Source organism: Amphiura filiformis, chromosome 14 (genome assembly GCF_039555335.1).
Source record: "Amphiura filiformis chromosome 14, Afil_fr2py, whole genome shotgun sequence".
Lineage (NCBI taxonomy): Eukaryota > Metazoa > Echinodermata > Ophiuroidea > Amphilepidida > Amphiuridae > Amphiura > Amphiura filiformis.
Genome location: NC_092641.1, coordinates 45,362,609 through 45,381,508, shown reverse-complemented (window position 1 = coordinate 45,381,508; position 18,900 = coordinate 45,362,609). Strand labels below are relative to the sequence as shown.

Below are 18,900 nucleotides of genomic sequence, written 5' to 3'. Positions count from 1 at the left end.
CATTGTTGATCCTGCAATTTGACGCTTCAAATCGATGTATTTCCGAAGAAATCTTGAAAAAACCACATTGTTACAGGCTACCAGTTAATCGCATTTTACACGACACTGGAGTTTTGGGTAGTCATAGAATGAAATCGGAATAGATTCGGAAGACTTCACCCCAGTACCAATTCGTCCGCAAAATACATCAAATAGGCCCCTAATGTCAAACTATAGATGGCGCTATAATGATATAAAACAAAAAACAAAAAATAAAGAAATACATAAGAGGCGAAATAAATAAGTAAACATGACCTATATTGTCAAGCATGATACGAGGAATATGAAAAAAATTATGAGAGCACCTCCCCCCCCCCCCCATTAAAAAATTAGTTAAAAAATAAAACAAAGAAAAATCATAAATATGTGAAAATGTGCATGATATAGCTAAAAATAAAGAAATAATTATGCGTAAATACAGCATGGGCTATATTGTCAAGAATGATAATGAGCGCAGTGATATGTAATGTTTTTTAAGATTAATCAGTATGAATAGAGGGTATAAAAGTGTACAGGGGCGAATGCAATTCACGCGTACCAGTGTATTGGCTTGCTAATATGCTAATTATTCACATTTATGCTGAAATTGTTCCCGTTTTCTCACATAGATGGATAACGGGGACAATATTTGACATTGTATGTAAATTTGAAGAGAATCCATATTCTAAACCGATAGGGTTACCCCCCTTTAATAGACAGAGAAAGGAGAAACATTTTTTGTAGAGGTGAGAACAAGACCAATCTTTATTTAAAGGGGGGGTAATTACTCCATTTTGTTGGAGGCAAAATATTTCTTTTGATTGATTAGATGTAATACAATCGAATGCAGAACAGAACTCAATATGTTATACATTTGAGTAATTAATGATTAGTGGTACACACATGAATAATTAAAGAAAAATTACCAATGTCATGACTCCTTAGCAGTAACCACTAGTCATTAATGACAAATGAAAACAATGAGTGTGTAAAAATAGTGGGCTGTATGAATATCTTCCATTTGGGTTATTCCAGTTGAAATTTATACACATCTATGGATGAAGATATAGCGTTACTCTACCACACAGGGGGTATAGATTTCAAATGGAGTCACCCATTCAGGAAACTGTATTTCAAATTCTCACTTCCTGTGTGGACGATTAAGGTAATGTCTTCCAGAGTGGTGTATTGATTGTAACTGGAATAGTCCATTTGTTGCAGTGGACAGTGATCATAATAGCAATTAGATTTCGGACAATAATTAACATTATGAAATGCAAAGTCGCCAGAAAAAAAAGTGATTCCCGCTTTTGCAATAATAGGGAGTTTGTAAAACTGCTGAAAGTGCGTCATAGTTCAGATTCATTCTTACTGTCAAAAGGGTCCCTAATCGTCCTCCGTAAGTGATTAAGTAGTGTCTCATGGTTAAATAATTACAAGGAAATAATCGCTTAAAAAGTCACTATGATAATAGTCGTTAACAAGATAAATATCAGCTAATGGCATCTTTAGTATTACACGGTTTAGCCAATATAGAATGTCTAGACATAGTAAACGACAGCCATAACACGGTAGTCGATTCCAGTCGCCGTCTTAACCTGTTACTATGTCTATAACCATCACCATTGCTGATCGCCTGCTATAAGACCACTGAATAGCTCATATGCCCAATGGTTAATTGTATCAATGTCGTTGAAGCGTGCAACTTGTAAGAAAAAAAATTGACAGGGTTGTGTGAGTCGTCTTTATTTATCGCGAACATCGATTCGCTGCTATTTCTAATTCCAATGTAGAAGTTAAAGACAAGTATTCTGTTAGATTTGTGTGAAATAACAACTTTTAAATTGGTTTAACGATGTCAAAATACGGCTTCTAATGGCAATTAAGGTGATAAGCGAAGGATGGCAAGTAGTCGAACCAATTAAAAAGACAATAATTGTATAGTTAATGGTCAATTCTTTTCTGGATCAAGGCCAATAGCATATGCTTTTACTTATGATGATGATGATGAATATTTTGAGTAGTCACGATATGACAAAGCAAATGGTTAAAATGCCAGAATTTGTCATATTATTTGCATGTGGTCATTATTTATTTACTATTCGCGTTCGTTATTTATTTAGTCTGTTTCATTCCCACATACGCAGTGAGTCACAAATAAAAAGGGTTCGATGCGATCTGCATAATGAGAGAAATCTTTTATACACAGATTAAATTTGTCATTATTTTTATAAAGTACATAATAAAAAGGAATTTTTTTTAAAGAACGCAGATTTTATTGTACAGAGTCAAGTCTACACCAAATTATTTGGTTACGAGTGCCTTATCCAAATTATGTAATATCTAACCACATTTTTCAAAGAAATCAATACTAATACCCCATTACTGAGCTGAGACTGTTACAATTGAAAACCAAATGCTCCAGCACTAGTGGAAAATGTAAAATGAGAATTCTTTCAAAACGATGAGAATTGGACAAAAGTATGAGAATTTAAAATGTTCTCATTTATATAAAATTTTCTCATCCAAATGAATGAGAAATATTAATTACCGTGTCAACAACCGTGTCAACAACCAGGTTATTGGAATCACGGGTTCGAATCCTTCAGTTGGCTTTGTTATGGTTATTATTTTTCCTCTTCTGATCCTTCGTATTATGTAGGCCTAATAGTTCAACTTCACGCTATTTCTTCATCATTCAAATAATGTTTTAATGTTTTGCATTGTTTTGGCATCTTAATAATTAATAGTAAACATAGACCAATCCATGTGAAAATGATATTAAAAAAGTTATATTCAGTATAGAGTACATCAACAGGGTAATAATATGTGAAAATTTCATGTGAATCCGACATTCAGTTCCACATCAAAGCATTAATTGGCCAACATCCTTCCCCGCTCCCCTATTGCAATGTTGATTTGGACAACATCGTCATCATGTCTACATTACAGTCTTCCAACATTGATAAATGGGGTGGGGTGGGGAAGGGGAGAGTGTAAGCTGAATGTACATTCGCAACTAGTATACAGCATTGAATAAGGGGAGCGGGGGATGGTCATTGAACATATTGAACTGGTGAAGTGTCCCGTTAAATTTGCACTTGTTTTTATATATAGCTAATAGCACATCAGGATGACGGTTGAAACTTGTATTTTGCGCCCAAAATTGGTATTTGTGTAGTAGGTCAGAGCTTAGCTACCACTAGTGGAAAGGAAAATTTAAAATGAGAATTCTTTGAAAACGATGAGAATTGGAAAAAAGTATGAGAATTTAAAATTTTCTCATTTATATAAAATTTTCTCATCCAAATGAATGAGAAATATTAATTACCGTGTCAACAACCTGTCACAAGTGGTTAATTTTCTCATTTAAAACAATGTGACAGGTGGTTAACACGTTAATTGGTCTTTCTCATTCATTTGAATGAGAACGTTTTATATAAATGAGAAAATTTTAAATTCTCATACTTTTGTCCAATTCTCATCGTTTTGAAAGAATTCTCCTTGCAAATTTCTACTAGTGCAGGCCAAGGCTACCTCATAGAAACTGCATGACTGCACTGAAAAAAACTGCTTATGTGGTCACTTAAATGACAAATATGAAACTTCACATGGAAATCAAGTTGTGAAGCGTAAATACAAAATTTGTTTAAGGCCGGGTTAACGTAAACACATAGTAGGTAATTGTAGTACATAGTAGAAGGCGCAATATTGATTTCAAGTAATAATTTGATGATAGTTTGTTAGCAATACATGGCTTTAAAATCAAACCGCTGGTCAAACCAAGCAGTCGTCAAACCGTGTTCCATTATGCAGAACAATTACCCGTAGAAGTAGTGATGTAAACTAATCAATTGCCATAGCGACAGGTGAAAACCATTTTTGAATGTATTTCTCTACACTATTAGTAGGCTGCACTCATCATTTTCATGTGTGCAATCATAGATTGAATACAATACGGCTCTTTTCCAATCGTACAGATTTACAGCGTACGTCTCATGCAGAATAATACATCCAAACAATGTTTTCACACATCGCTATGGTAATATTAATCCTGTTACATCACTACTTCTACAAAAATAGAAACCAAGTGTAATTACTTGTTTTTGGTGCGTGTTGCCGTTTGTTTGTTTGTTTGTAAATTGGTTACATAAGATAAATATTTCATAAGAAGAAGCAATCACCTAATGTGTCTGTATCGTGCTTTTAACCCTTTTCTACGGTTTTTTTTTTTACCTCACTGGAGACTATCTGCATAGTAGCTCCACGCATATGCCCCACTTTAATATGCAATTAATAACCTCATTAAGGATTGAAAACAAAACGCACTATATTTGTCTTTTAATCTGCAAATGCGGCCTTTGAATTGTTGCTGAAATGTAGGGCAGGGCGGATGTGATCAAAACACTTTATTCTGTAATTCTCTTCACTAGACAAGCTCTCTCTATTCAGTTTCCTTCACTCTATATCATTTGAAACCAATTTATTTTGGGATAATAAACAGGAATTGTAGAGCATAGAGAACGATTACAATATTTAACGTCGGTGGTAGAAAGTCGTTGTTATCCTGCGGTATGTAAGAATATTGGAGCTTGTGTTCTTTGGAAATACAGAGACATAGTGAATAATGAATGTTAGGAAAAGTGTCATACTGGTGGCTGTATGTCATATGTAATAGGATACAACAAACATATGTGTGTCTTGGCAGACAAATTCAATTTTAATTTTAAGAGATGTGATTGTATGTTTAAATGTATTACATAATTGTGATGTGATCAAACAAAATCAGTGGGAACTCGCAAATATTGATTTTGAGATATAGCCAAACAAACAAAATATTTCCTTTTTGTTTTGGAAACTCTTGAATTGCTCATATCTTTTTAACTGGTTGATCAATTTCAATGCAATTTTCTGCAAAATACAAATGTGTAAATGTTTTTACTATCCTATAAGAAACTGAAAATTTAATTTTTCCGAGTATCGACTGATTTTGTTTGATCGCATCACAATTGTGTTAAATACCTTGTGTAAGCTGGAATGGTGTCCTTGTTATAGGCACCACGTATAATTTTTCCCATACCGCTATCTGTAATCGGTTTATAGGTACCGATGACTTTTTCTAATATACCCTGGTGATGTAGTTATGATACCAAGCATACTAATTACAATTTGATTTGCATAGTGTTATCGTTTATCTTGTACATAAAAAACGAAAGCTCTGTATAAATGGTCAGGGTGTGATAGAAAGATACACCGGTACCTACAGGGGGACCGATAGTTTATTTATTTTTATTTATAACATTCGGCCGAAGCCTAGCTAAACCCAATAGTGCTCAGAGGCTACTAAATTCAAGGGATGCCTCCAGATATGACGGGATAGGGATATGGGAAGAGGTCCGATTTTAGAAGCAGGAGGAAAACCGGAGCACCCGGATAAAAACCTGCGAGGACGAGCATAGATCGGCAACGAAACTCACATGTGGCACCGCGGGGAATTGAACCCGGGCCACAGTGGTGAGAAGCGAGTGAGAAGACCACTGCACTAACCCGCCCTCCCATAGGACCAAATTATACGTAGACCTAAACCAATGTTAATGCTCATTAGACCAATAATATAACAAAATACAAACGCGCAGGTGGACATTCCTCTTGCTTAAATTATCTGAAGCATTTTTTAATTGACCCATTCGATTCATTATGTTTAACCGAAGCACGCGTATTTCATTCAAGTGTTAAGACATGAAAGTGGTGAATTTTTAAATACCAATTTGAATAAGATAATATTTACGTATCTAAATTAAATAAAGAAGTTAAACAATTTGCTAATTAATTAAAATGGGTCACTTAACGCTGGGTTAAAACAAAAGCACTATGGTGGATTAAAATGGGTTGCTTGCCCTATTTACATTAACCCAATTTTGTCCACCCAATTAAAGCGCTAAAGTAGAGAAATTAACTACATCTATTTGAATGAGGCTTAAAATTGGCCAACATTGCTGTTTTTCTTGGGTTTTTTTCAACGTTCTTTTTATTTAAAAAAATACATTATGAAAATTGTAATGGCCTATCATTCACATTTAGGCAATTTACACAATTTTAATATTTTTATATTTTTTGCTGGGAACACTGCATGGCATTTAAAACACCTCTCAAGTATAAACTGCTCTGTTACGGCGGAGGACAGAATTAAATTTAAAACTGGGTTGGTTGATTTATTTCCTATGCAACACTCACTAGAAAGTGCAACCAAAGATCTTTTAAATACAATCGATGTACCTATTGTTGATGGCTCATGAATGACATTGAAATTGATGCTAATTAGCCTCCTCTGTTAGCTGAAAATGGGTATTATTAATCATCATTTTTCCTATTCATGTAGAAATATAACATGATTGTCTGACCCAGGGTAGTTTTAGTATACGCTATGATTGCTCTCTAATGGCCGCATCAGTCAGAGCATGTTAGTTTAGACGTTTGATGTTATTAATTTATTAACTTATAAAAATTGAAAAACGATTATAGTGATTGTAGTCGCCGACGTTGCCTGTATGTTTAGTTTGTAGAAATAGAATGATGAATGACTATGAGGGTTTATGAAATGTAATGTAATATGAAATTAAATAGAAAATTACATTTTACCATAATACATTTATATTATATTATATTATATTATATTATATTATATTATATTATATTATATTATATTATATTATATTATATTATATTATATTATATTAAATTTTATATTATTATAATATATTTAAGTATATTACTATTATTATATATAATATACCATTTTTCAGTTTGGGCATTCTTTGTGTAATATTATGTCAACCTAAATATATTGTTATTTTATCTTTTTAATGTGTTTCATCCAAGGTGAATTTTCAATGTATAATTAATATCAGTTATGTTTCTAGAACAATATAAATTGTTATCACGTATAGGTGCCATGTGCAAGACAAAGGTAGTAAGTAATTAAAGAGAAAAATAAAATATTGCTTGACAGATCCAAAAATGCAATTCAAAGGTGAGATTAACCTTTACCCTTACGCTAAACCTCAAAATGACCCAACTATTAATAGTGACACAGCTCTATTGTTGCTCTTACTCGACTCAAAGCCTACTAGAAAACCCCGACAATCCTGGAAATTAGGACAATGCACCGAAATTGATCAACCTACTCTGGTAACAATGTTGACCGGGGTCTTATCAACAGCTTCTGTATTGAACTCTGTAACATTCATTGGGGGAGGGGAGGGGTAAAGCTTACAGAAGGGTTAAAGCTACACGTAGAACATTGCTTTAAAAAGTCCTTCAAAATTTACGTGACTGTGGAAAACTAGGAGTGAAATCAATCAAAAGTCCCATCACATATTTTCCAGGATTGTAGTCAGTAAGGCGAGTGGGATAGATGTATCCATAATTTTTAAGTTTCACTATTTAACTAAAAAAACTGAAGGGTACTTCTTAATATTAACATATTGATCTTATATTTAATGAGCCAAGCGAGCCAATAACTGCACTTATATTTCTATCGATCTTGCGGTAATATCAAAGCGAAATGTTTACCACCTCTCCAGAAAAATCGCGCATAATAGGGATCTCCTTTATAGAACCCATACCATCCCTCTTATGTGTCAGTTTTATGATATTTGAGCGCAAAAAACACTAATGGGCTTCTTCGATAAGTCTTAAACCCTATAGGCCTCTGAACTGATATCTGATTGGATATCTCGTCCAATTTTTGAATGAATCGTAAAAAAATGAGTGTTTTACGACGTCCTAAACTCTGTATGTGTAGACATATCAGAAAACCTTGTCTGGCACATGGAGTCTCGGCCATAATACAAAGGGTTTAGAAAACATACCGTTGTTCCAACATATCACTAAAATTACCCTTGGTGACGTTTTCGTCAAAAATCTCACATATCTATTCCATTTCTTATTCCACTTACACAACTTACTATTGAGTAAGAAATGAAGAAGTAACGTCCCTAATCATAAATTACTTTGATATTCCATGCTTTTTACCAGGTCACTTAATACATATATGCAAATTAATATCTAAAGGAATGAATATATTCCATATAAGTGCTTCAACGGTTCAACGACCGGGGCCGTGGCGATAAACATATTTTAACGTCTACACTTCCTTATCCGCTACATGCGAATACACGTGGTAAAATGAAGATGGAGTGGATAATTTAAATATGAAGTCAAATATTAAGAAAGTTTTGTATTTTGTGTACGAAGTACAAACAACTTAAAATGGAATGTAATATGATTTGGATTGAAATTATATTGTCAATATTGTTTCATTGGGCACACCCGGGGATTTTAAACAGTAGACGACCTCCTTATTCTGTGTAATCCGTATGTGAAATATGCTATCGTTTGCAGAAATTAACATAAAAACGCTGAAGTGGAATCAATTGGTAATTATGATGCACTTACCTAGTCATAATATTTATATTTAGGATATCATAAATTCAACAACAAAGGTGTTAAGTGGATATATTCTGTACGGTTTTCATTTCAGCTTTATAATTTATTCAGGTAAGATTATGTAAGATTAAATCAAACATGCCCCATGCTGAATGCTTCGGAAGAAGAAGTAGAAGGGGTCGGACTGGTTGTGTCTGGGTACACATGGCTTATTTCTTTGTTAAAATGCGAAAAAAAATGAGAAAAACACCCTTTTGGAAAACGAATATCAGTTAATATATTACTGATTATATTACCCAGCTTTATTGGTAACATACAAAACGTAACTTAGAGACACAAGTATTGTACCATTGGCACGCTCGAATTATAAACACCGAAAGCAAATTTTGATTTACTTTTTCAACTTTTTCTTAAAATGATAAAGAGTTAAAATATCTTACATCTTTTCACACGTTTTATGTGACATATAAACATTTTGAATACTTCTATAAGTGTGTGTTAAATCTTAAAATGTTCGGGACAATTGATTCATAGCAATGTCAACTAGATACGATCACATTTAATATAATCTAAAATAGTCGAATTTTTCTTGAAAGCGGAATGTGTAAATAATATATGTAAAGCAATTCGTCGAACGAGGTTGTCAAATTTGTATACGTATTAGTAATACTTCTTTACATTTCGTAATAACAAGCACTCTGATATCCGCTTCTTTAGAAACAAACACTTACTCTTTACTGATAATCATGGGCGAAGTACCACAGTATTCCAAATCATTTTTAACAATGTTTTGAGGAAATTCATCCATCTCCAAAGAATCAAAAGCTTTAGAATGAAACACAATAACATACAATGTTTCACACTGACATCTGTCCGTAATTTAAGGAAAGATGTCTTAAAGGCCGCTCCAAATATCTGGAAAATATATTAAGTTGGGAGTTGTGTAAAGTTTCAGCTGCCGTTTTAAGGTGTTTACGGTTCAGTGCCTTAAAACAAGAGTCGAATTGCCTACCAGAAATAGTCGGTGGTATTCTGCTTTCGACATAGAGCAATTAAGCTCCTGTCAAATACTTAACCATTTTCAACAGCGACTCAACTAACACTAGGCATGTCTGTAATCCTTAACATGCATTTTAAAACATCTAAACTCAATCGAAACGAATGCGAATTACAAAAGATAAGAAAGAGCAAGAGTAGAAATAACAGAATAAGAACGCAATGCCTAATACAACCGCGAGAACTGTTAATACTAATCGTTATGCCAAAAAAATGACCCTAAATATTTGACCACTGCACTTTACGTTTCCTAACCCTAAGTCTTATTCTAAGATTATGTTCAAGATACACATCTTTAAATGTACATCTGTGATCTGTCGTCTGCGACATTCCTTGCATGGCATTCAGCTTCAAGACGATGCCAACCGGATGTATATTAAACACAATCCCAGGTGAATAGGCATTTGCTTCCGAAATCAGAATAAAAGTTTTCTGTCAAAATGACGAATCGTTTATTCCCTGTATAATTGTTGTACTCTAAAAGCCAATTATAGTAATGAAGTATGCGATTTGTTACACTGTTTTTGGCGTATTACAGAATCGACATTTAAATGAATAAACAGGGCCTCATTTATTACAATTCAAAGAAGTACAATGTGAAATGAAGTTCGAGGTGAAATAAATCTAATTTACAAGTTTGCTTAAAATAATTCGAAATATCTACAAATAAATGTCTTATTGTCATAATTGTGGCCTAAACGTTATTGGATAAACAAAAATATGAAAAAATTAACAGTCAACATTTTCTTAGAAAACTGCTTGTGTATGGAAATTTTTTAAATAGAGGCTACGAGGTTTTTATACCATTTATCAAGCTAAATTTCGAAGAGAAACATATCGTGACAGATGTCTCACCACTACTCGCGAGATCAATGCCGCATTGGGAAAACTGCAGAGCTAGAGGCCAACTACTTTACAACGCACAATCCCGTACACGCAACGCATATCTCTTTCTTTGATGTTTTGTGGCGGGCATTACACTTGTTATCCGAAATTCACACAATCAGGTCAAATTTACGCACAACTTATATATATATATATTCTAATTTTTTATACCATCCTACTGATATAAATGATATGTTTTTCTTTAATTACACAATGTTATCACTTCTAATTTATTTAGCGTAATGTGTAATTTTTTCCCGCGCAAATCTTCTGTCCCTAGATATTATAGCACTATTGTTTTATATAACACCATTGATGCCAATCTGTGTATGGTGAATCAAAATTGCATGAAATAATAGACAATAATAAGTATACGAGGCTTTATTAGCAATTAGTAAAACACTTCGTTCTAACAGGTTTGGCTAACTTATCCCACCTGTCAAGCATCAACTACAGAAATACTTAGTTGTAACATTACACTTTATATTACCACCCATGGAGGCATTCAACTCCAGAAGTGATGGGTATGTGGTTAATAGGCCCGATGAACTACTAAGCCATATTTTGTAACACGGACAACGAAGAGGAGGGTTGCTGCACCCCAATAACCCCAATAATTTTCAATTATACGTCATATACCAATATATTTGGTACCAATGTATAGCTATGAGTTTCCTCTATCCAGTGATACCAAAATAAGTACAAGCATTCACCACATAATATCGCTATGACGTCATAATATAAGAGAAATTCTGGCTATGTACAAAAGAATAGGCAAATTGCTTTTCGGCTAAAATTTCTACAAAAATGCGAATTTCACCGAATTTGCTCCTCAATATAAAAAAAAATGACAATTTCAACCTAATTACAAAGTGAAAAGTCAGTAGCGCTTGGAATAATTTTACAGGAGCGAAATGAATGATTGATTGATTGAAATCATTGATTTTACTGTAGAAACCAATGGTGGACCTCACCACCCCCTCCCCCTATGGTCATCTTTGACGACAGGTCCTACCCCCGGGTATGGCACTGGTGTAAAAATGTTATCACTAACATAAGAGAAAAGGACGGATCTACGATTAGCTTAGGTCGTTTGGGCTTAAACGTGTGCGTTTTTTATGACGGATAAAAAAATCTAAGGGGGTGGTAAAAGTCAAGACTCTTCTTTTTTAGGTTTAACTACCCAATGACCTCGACAAAATCATCAAAATGCCATACAAAATAATGAGAAAACTGTTGCTGTAAATTTATATTTTCAATTTTGCAGATTTTTACAAATAAATGACTCTTTCTAAATTTTTATACCAAATGATCACCTTTTAAAATTTTAAGTTAAATACTCAATGACACCATTTTTCATATCTGTCAATTCTAAAGTTGAATGCCACTCCCCCATTGCAGGACATGAACACGAACTATTTCCAATCATTGAAATATTAGTATAACCTTACGTTTAAATATATTAATTACGATGTTGGAATGATTTAGTAATGCTGACAGGGTATATAGCCGTGCAATCGAAAGACTAACTTCACTCTTCTGAAGTCGACAAGATGATAGGCCAGTTCATACATTAATAGTTAAGTGGAAGCAGTAGTCAGTTGATAATATGCTTATGGTATTGGCAAACCTCCGTCAACATACATAATAATGGCACACATATGTTTCTTAAGGGTAGACGAGGTATTGTTGGTCGAAGCAGCCAATAAAATCAATTTTCATTATCTAAATCAATTATTGAAAAATAACACTTTGGTGTTTTGCACAAGTTTATTCTACAAATCATATACTTTGAAAACTTGCTTGATTTATTGTTGTTAATGAGTTATGTACGTTTTACAAAAGTTTTGTTGTTTCAGCCCTCTTTACAACATAACTCAAGAACCACAGGACTTACAAAAAGTATATCTGTGGTGTTTGGATTCTTCTACAAACTCGCTATGAACTGATCAATGCAATTTTACTCATTACCATTCGCAAGATGCTGTGAACTACCAAATCGCAACAGTTTATAATAGTTGCTAGCCTTAAGCATTGAAGCATTTATAGGACATTTATTTTTGAGGACAAGGTCTTATTGTAATGAACTATTTCATGACATACAGCTATGTTTGAAGCACATATTGTGCAAATTATATGAAAAATTTCTTCTCCTGAGTTAAACACCGTTTTTCAAAAACACCAAAGAATTAAACACGAGCATTTGTTGTTCATAAAAATTGCACATTATGTTGCTCCAACATATGGTGTGTCATGCAATAGTTCAATAATAAGACCGTCTTCTTTAAACAACAAAATATATGCTTTGGATTTATATTACTATAGATGATGTGACTTCTGACGTCAATGCCTGACAGTATGCGCACGCATCATCACAATTTCCATTGTTTTTTGCCTGGCAGTATGCGCGCGCATCATATTTTGTTCAGGGCTCGTGTTTTTAAAACTCCAGCCACATCACAATAGGACTATTAAACAGTGTAGTGGTTGCATGGGGTTCATTCAAGCATAAAGATGATACCAGTCCCTTGCCTTTGTTGATAAACATTGAGGTCACCTCATCTAGAGCATCGCAGAATATTATCAGCATATGTGGCTATGCCATAGATAGTGTCAATTCGCTGTCGAAGTTATGTAATAATGGGATTAACTAACATATCAATAGATGAATACAATTTTTGAAAAGCAGGCCGCACTCATCACCTGCGTATGTCTGCAATCATAGATTGAATACAATACCACTCTTTTCAAAGATTTTATCTTACAGGTCCGGGTCATTAGCATTTCTTTTACATCAATGGTTAATTGTATAGGTACCGCGTGAACGTTGTAGTGAAGGGTGATCTATTCAAAAATTGTATTATTGCTATGGTAATTGATCCTGTTACATCAAACCTTCGAAAGTGTGTATTTATGGGATTTGAGTTGGTAAAAATGAGCTACATTTCTGGCACTCATGTAGCCCCATGATCAAAGAAATATTTTAGTGATCATCAGTGTGTTTTTTATCCTTTTTGGAGTCCAAGTAATTAAATGTTCAATGGTGTATCAAGGTCAGTTGTCGGAGGTGGCAAAGACAAAAAAAGAACTCTGGCGTACCTCGTTATTTTGTTATAAACTTTGGAGCTACCGGGTCAATTTTCAATTTTTTAACAAAATAAAGGTACAATTTTAGCGGGCCTATTTTCAATTTTACACTAGTTAGGGGATTCAAATTTTCTTTCGTGAGTTGGTTTTAGGGGTTCGATTTTTTTTTGGGGGGGGGGGGGTGAGTTAGGAAACCAACTCGTTGGGAAGGGTTTGTTGAGTTGTTTTTCTGTTTCTCTTCCATGAGATATAGGATTAAGCTGATATAGGGTTAAGCTGGTTTATAGGTATACATGTACAACTATGTGCCCAACAAATAAAATGTCCTACACCATCGAGCAATACCTGTACATGAACTTGATGAAGGAGAGCATAAAGAGTCAACTAATTATGCTAATACTAGTAATAGAACAATTCATGTCATTAACTTTATAATTATGCTATTCTGCTGTATACGACATCAAATGTGCATACTAAACTTGCTCGAATAGAACAATTTCCACGTGATCTATCAAAATTACAGAAACCCCTACAGAGTTGTCGACATGAATTCCTTATTTTCGCATCAGGGAAATACCCGTCTATGTAGTAGTTGATATTATGCATTGATTAAGTGTTATCCTGACATAGATGGGAAGGACGCGTCTTGACAATGTAGTTCGCATGTTTGAAACCATATTGTGCTAATAAAAGCAATTCGCATAATATTAATTTATTTCTTTATTTTTTTTGCAAATATATCGTTGGCTAAAGAATTCCTCATACTATTAAAACGTCACCACGCAATATTGATCATTTCTCATTGAAATACAAATGATTGTATGCTGTTATTCTATCATATTCTACCCAAAGGAATACATCGTCATGAGTTCACGGTTGTTTGATGGGATCATTTATTAATTTTTCAAACAAAACATCATGTACAACCCAATTTTAGGCCTAAACAACTAAAAGTGATATCATGCTAATGTATTCAGATGATTTTGAGTCATTCTCAACTTTAATTTCCCCTCTTTTACAAAATTATTCACTTTTATAGTATTTTTAAAGCTTTTTCGGATATAAAATGGATCTAGTAATGACAAAATTGGTGGCGCTATTTAATTACTAGAAATTACCCTTTCAAGCTGTTAATGCAAATAATTCCTTTTATTGTTTGATAAAATATGTTTATAAAATTCCTTGTTGCTTGTTTCACCTATTCAAACTGTTTTAATGGCAGTATTAATCACCAAACACTTGCAAATAAAGAAATATGATTTATGATAAACAGCGCCATCTATAGTTTGCATTTAGTTAATAATGAAGCCAATTCTATATACATCAAACAACCGTGAGTTATCAACATTGGATATGCTCTTGAAAATACGTATAAGATTGTCCTATATTATTTAGATATACCCTTTTCTTGTTTTAAACATAAATATAATTTATTACTATTAGGGTTTACGAAAACGGGCATTGTTTTTGTTTCTTAAGTTATGTAGTTTTAATTCATTTAGAACCATGTAGTAAATTCAACTAAATCTATGACAATTATATATAATATACAGCATTGTAACATTTCCATAAAAAGCTTGCAAAATTCCAATAATTAGATGCTCTACACATCCTCATCACACCCCACCCACGCATACACACAAGCCACGTGATTATTTGAAAAATGATATTAATTATATTGCCCAAAATGATTTAGACACCCTTTTCTAGTTTTAAACATTAACGGAGAACAATTGTTTCTAATAGGTTCACGAAAACAGGCATTACAGCCCGTAAATACAAATTGGAAGATATCGACGTCAAATGACGAAATCTGCAAGAAATCTTGTGCACAAAATCATGAAGTAAGTTGTTGGATGAGACTGTGGATCACGAAGTGCCCCTGTCAGTTCTACCTAAAAAATTTTTCACCTATGTTACTCTATGTCAGTCTTACGATTTAAAGAAATCTCACAGGATTGTGGTATAATTATCAATCCGAATTCCGAATTAAGAAAACTGGTTTTAAATCTTGAATATTTAAGATTAAAATCATCTAGATTAAAATTCGGTATCAAAATTACTTTGTTTACTATAATACCACATACCTTTGAATTTATTTTGATAAATCTTTTTGAATTACAAGTATAATTTTTACGGTAAACAATCGTAATACATAATAGTATTTGTCTCTTCTAGATAGATGGAAATTGGCGGAATATGGGATCAACATATCATATTTTCGCAACCTTTGACAACATTTTTAAATATATTCATTGTTTTAATAATACTAAAATAGATCGGTACTTTAATGAACTGTGGGTTTGACATAGCGCACTATAAATCACTAAGGTTTTATTTTTACTGTAACAACAGGCATACAAGCATGCCAATAAGTTTAACAACTCAATATTTCCTGACTCTTAACTCGTTAAGTTTTTAAAACCGTAATACAATACAACAATAATGTGATGTGATCAAGCAAAATCAATCGGAAGTCGAAAATATTTATATTAAGATATAATGTACATTTATATAGCCAAACAAAGGAAACATGTACTTTTGTTTCCTACTGTTTTGGAAACTCTTTTAACTGCTCATATCTTTTGAACTGGTTGTCCAATTTCAATGGGGTTTTCTGCAAAATATAGATAGCATGAATCAGGAAATTGTATATGACCAACTTCAGACTGATTTTTCTTGATCAAACCACATATTATTCGTAGGCACAATGTCGCCATTTTCTCAAGTACCAAACTAGTAACGAATGTAAAAAATGAAAGACAGAACGACTAAAGGAATATACTACAAGTACGAATTCCATTCACCAACCTAGCAAATAACAATTCCGCAAACTATTTGTATAATATGGAAAACTTAAATATGCAACATAATATCCTCAAACGGAAGTTGAATAACACAAACAAGCACTAGATTAGATTTCGTGCAATCAAACATTTGTAAGTGGTTCGACGGATGGTGGATATACATACACTTATAGTGCATTATCTCAACCAAATATAAGTTATATGGTAAATTTTAATGCACCAAGGCTTCTTGAAAATCAAATTATAGGGTTTTATTTATTTTATCTCTGGAATCGATTCTGCTTCGTAATGATTTTACTATTTTTTCACAATTTGTTGTTCAACCACTCGATATTTGAAATAACCGCCCACAATTTGAAATAAAGCAATGCATATAAGTTTGTCAAACATTTGGAAAGACGTTAAATAAGTATAAATGGTGCTTGTTTATCAATTAGAGCCCCATGAAAAGTTTACTCTGAGACCCAAACAACATAGTAGTAATGGCGTTAAATCATTGAATGGGGCAAATCTTTGAATATTTGAATCGCTAATGAACCGACAGTCTGAAGCTTCAGGATCCGGAAAACCGCAAACTGCTGGATCACATTACTTTAGTTAGGCATCAGTTGCAGATAGACCCAAAGATCAGCAGCTCATAATGCGTCACCCTTCGCAACATTTTCCAAGTAAGTTTTAGTCAAAACATCCCGGAAGACAATGAATAAGAGTTACAAGAGTTATCATGGTTATACGAGGAGGTATCCATACAAACTGCAGCACCGTGGTGGATTTTGCATGTGAATTAGGGATTCAATCATGTTCCACCGTTGTTCATCACCGTTTAACAACGATGCGGCCGCGTCGTCTGCGTGGTTTACTTCGCGCGGGCAGCTTTAGCTGCCCGAGCGAAGTAAACCACGCAGACGCGCCGGACGCGAGTTGTTAAACGGTGATGAACAACGGTGAAACATGATTGAATCCCGGGGATTGAATCCCTTTCAACAACGAAAAGAAGCTAAATATCGTATAATTCACGATTATTTTACGAGGAATGTCAGTTAATCATTGCCACTCAGCCTTACAAAAACTTCGATGATTTCTCTTTTGATATCAGCAATAAAACTACAGAATAAAACGGCAATGTTTAGCCGCTACCTGAAAAATACTGAATTCAACTTGTAAGCTGGCATACGCACAAAGGTTCCAGGCATGACGAATTTTACGCGCTCTCGCGTAACGCGTAGTCTCACTCGCGTTCGCGTATACGCTACAGTAAAAGTGTGGGTTCATCACGGTTTAACAACGGTTGGCTCCTGTACAAAGGTATAGGAAGAGTTGTTGAATAGCCAATCAATGCACTACACGCATGATAAGCTACAAAACTGGTTGGTAGTAAAAATTGGGTTTGGTGTAAGCAAATAAAACAATTCTTTTTGGATATCGACGTTTACAATCTACATTTCCTACAGAAAGTCCACCAAACATAAGTTACCTGTACGCTGATATGCCCTGGTGTAAGTAAATATTGACCAGTACAAGATATGTAAACATAGCCGTCACATAGTGTTACACTAACATCATTTTACATGTGCATTATTCATTACACGCCAAGTATAAACTGCACACCAAGTAGCCATCTCGTCGACCATTTCATGGCAAAAAGAAGTAACTCCCTTTTGCGTTTAAAGATGAATAGAGGAACTATAGCATCTATATTTCTTTTCAAACATCCCTTTTCATAACTTCGAAATGTAAACAGCTTCTGCAACTCTTGATATAGCAATCCGAAGATTTTGTCAGACATAGATTAGCTATAAGCAACATGTTGAAAACTGATCATGCTGATAACATCAACCTTTTCTCTTATAATAAATAAATCAAAGTTAAAATGGAAAATATCATACATGGAATGATATCAGATCAAGCGAATAAAAAACATTCATATCAAGTTCCCAGTATATTCCTTTCGGTGTGGTTAATATTAATATACATAGTATCATATATCATGACATTGACGGGATATGACATATGCTTTTTAAGAATTGGAAAATTGGTTTTCTTCTCCTGAAGCAAAAGTCTTTGTAGCTAATGTAACGATAAATTTGAGGCCTGAAGTTCTGAACCCAGCAACAATTTAATGAAAGGAAAAGTGACGAGAGTAGACACCAGTAGAAGTATGATACAGCAAAATGTGAAGAATTGACGTTATGCAGTCATATACGTGTGTGTTTACTGTATTGCATTTTCATTGTATTATTGATCTAAGAGATCTAGTCGTAAATCTTATCTTGTACATTAAATGCAAAATTAGATAAATTTGAATTTCTTTTAAATTAATATAGAAATTGCAACATTATTTTCAGCTTGTAAGGCTTGTACGTCAAGGTGAAACTTCATGGCCGTTAAAATAGAGAGAAAATTGAAAACAACACTTTTCAAGGTCAGGGTATATAAACGCCATAATAAGATACAAAGAATTGACACAATGAAAGTACCTGTATTGTGTTTGCAGTCTTAGATTATAATTGTGTTCTTGATCTAAGAGCTCTAGCCGTAAATCTTATATTAAAAGGGCATTTCGTTAAGTTAGGTTAATAATTTGTTTAGCAAAATTTGA

At 33.7% G+C, this 18,900-nt stretch overlaps 1 protein-coding gene across 3 annotated transcripts in view; it reads right to left on the bottom strand.

Annotated features, from left to right (window-relative positions):
* Window positions 1-18,900, bottom strand: part of LOC140170179 (neurotrimin-like) — a 107,307-nt gene that overhangs the window by 86,595 nt on the left and 1,812 nt on the right. The gene's annotated exons all lie outside the window — the stretch shown is intronic.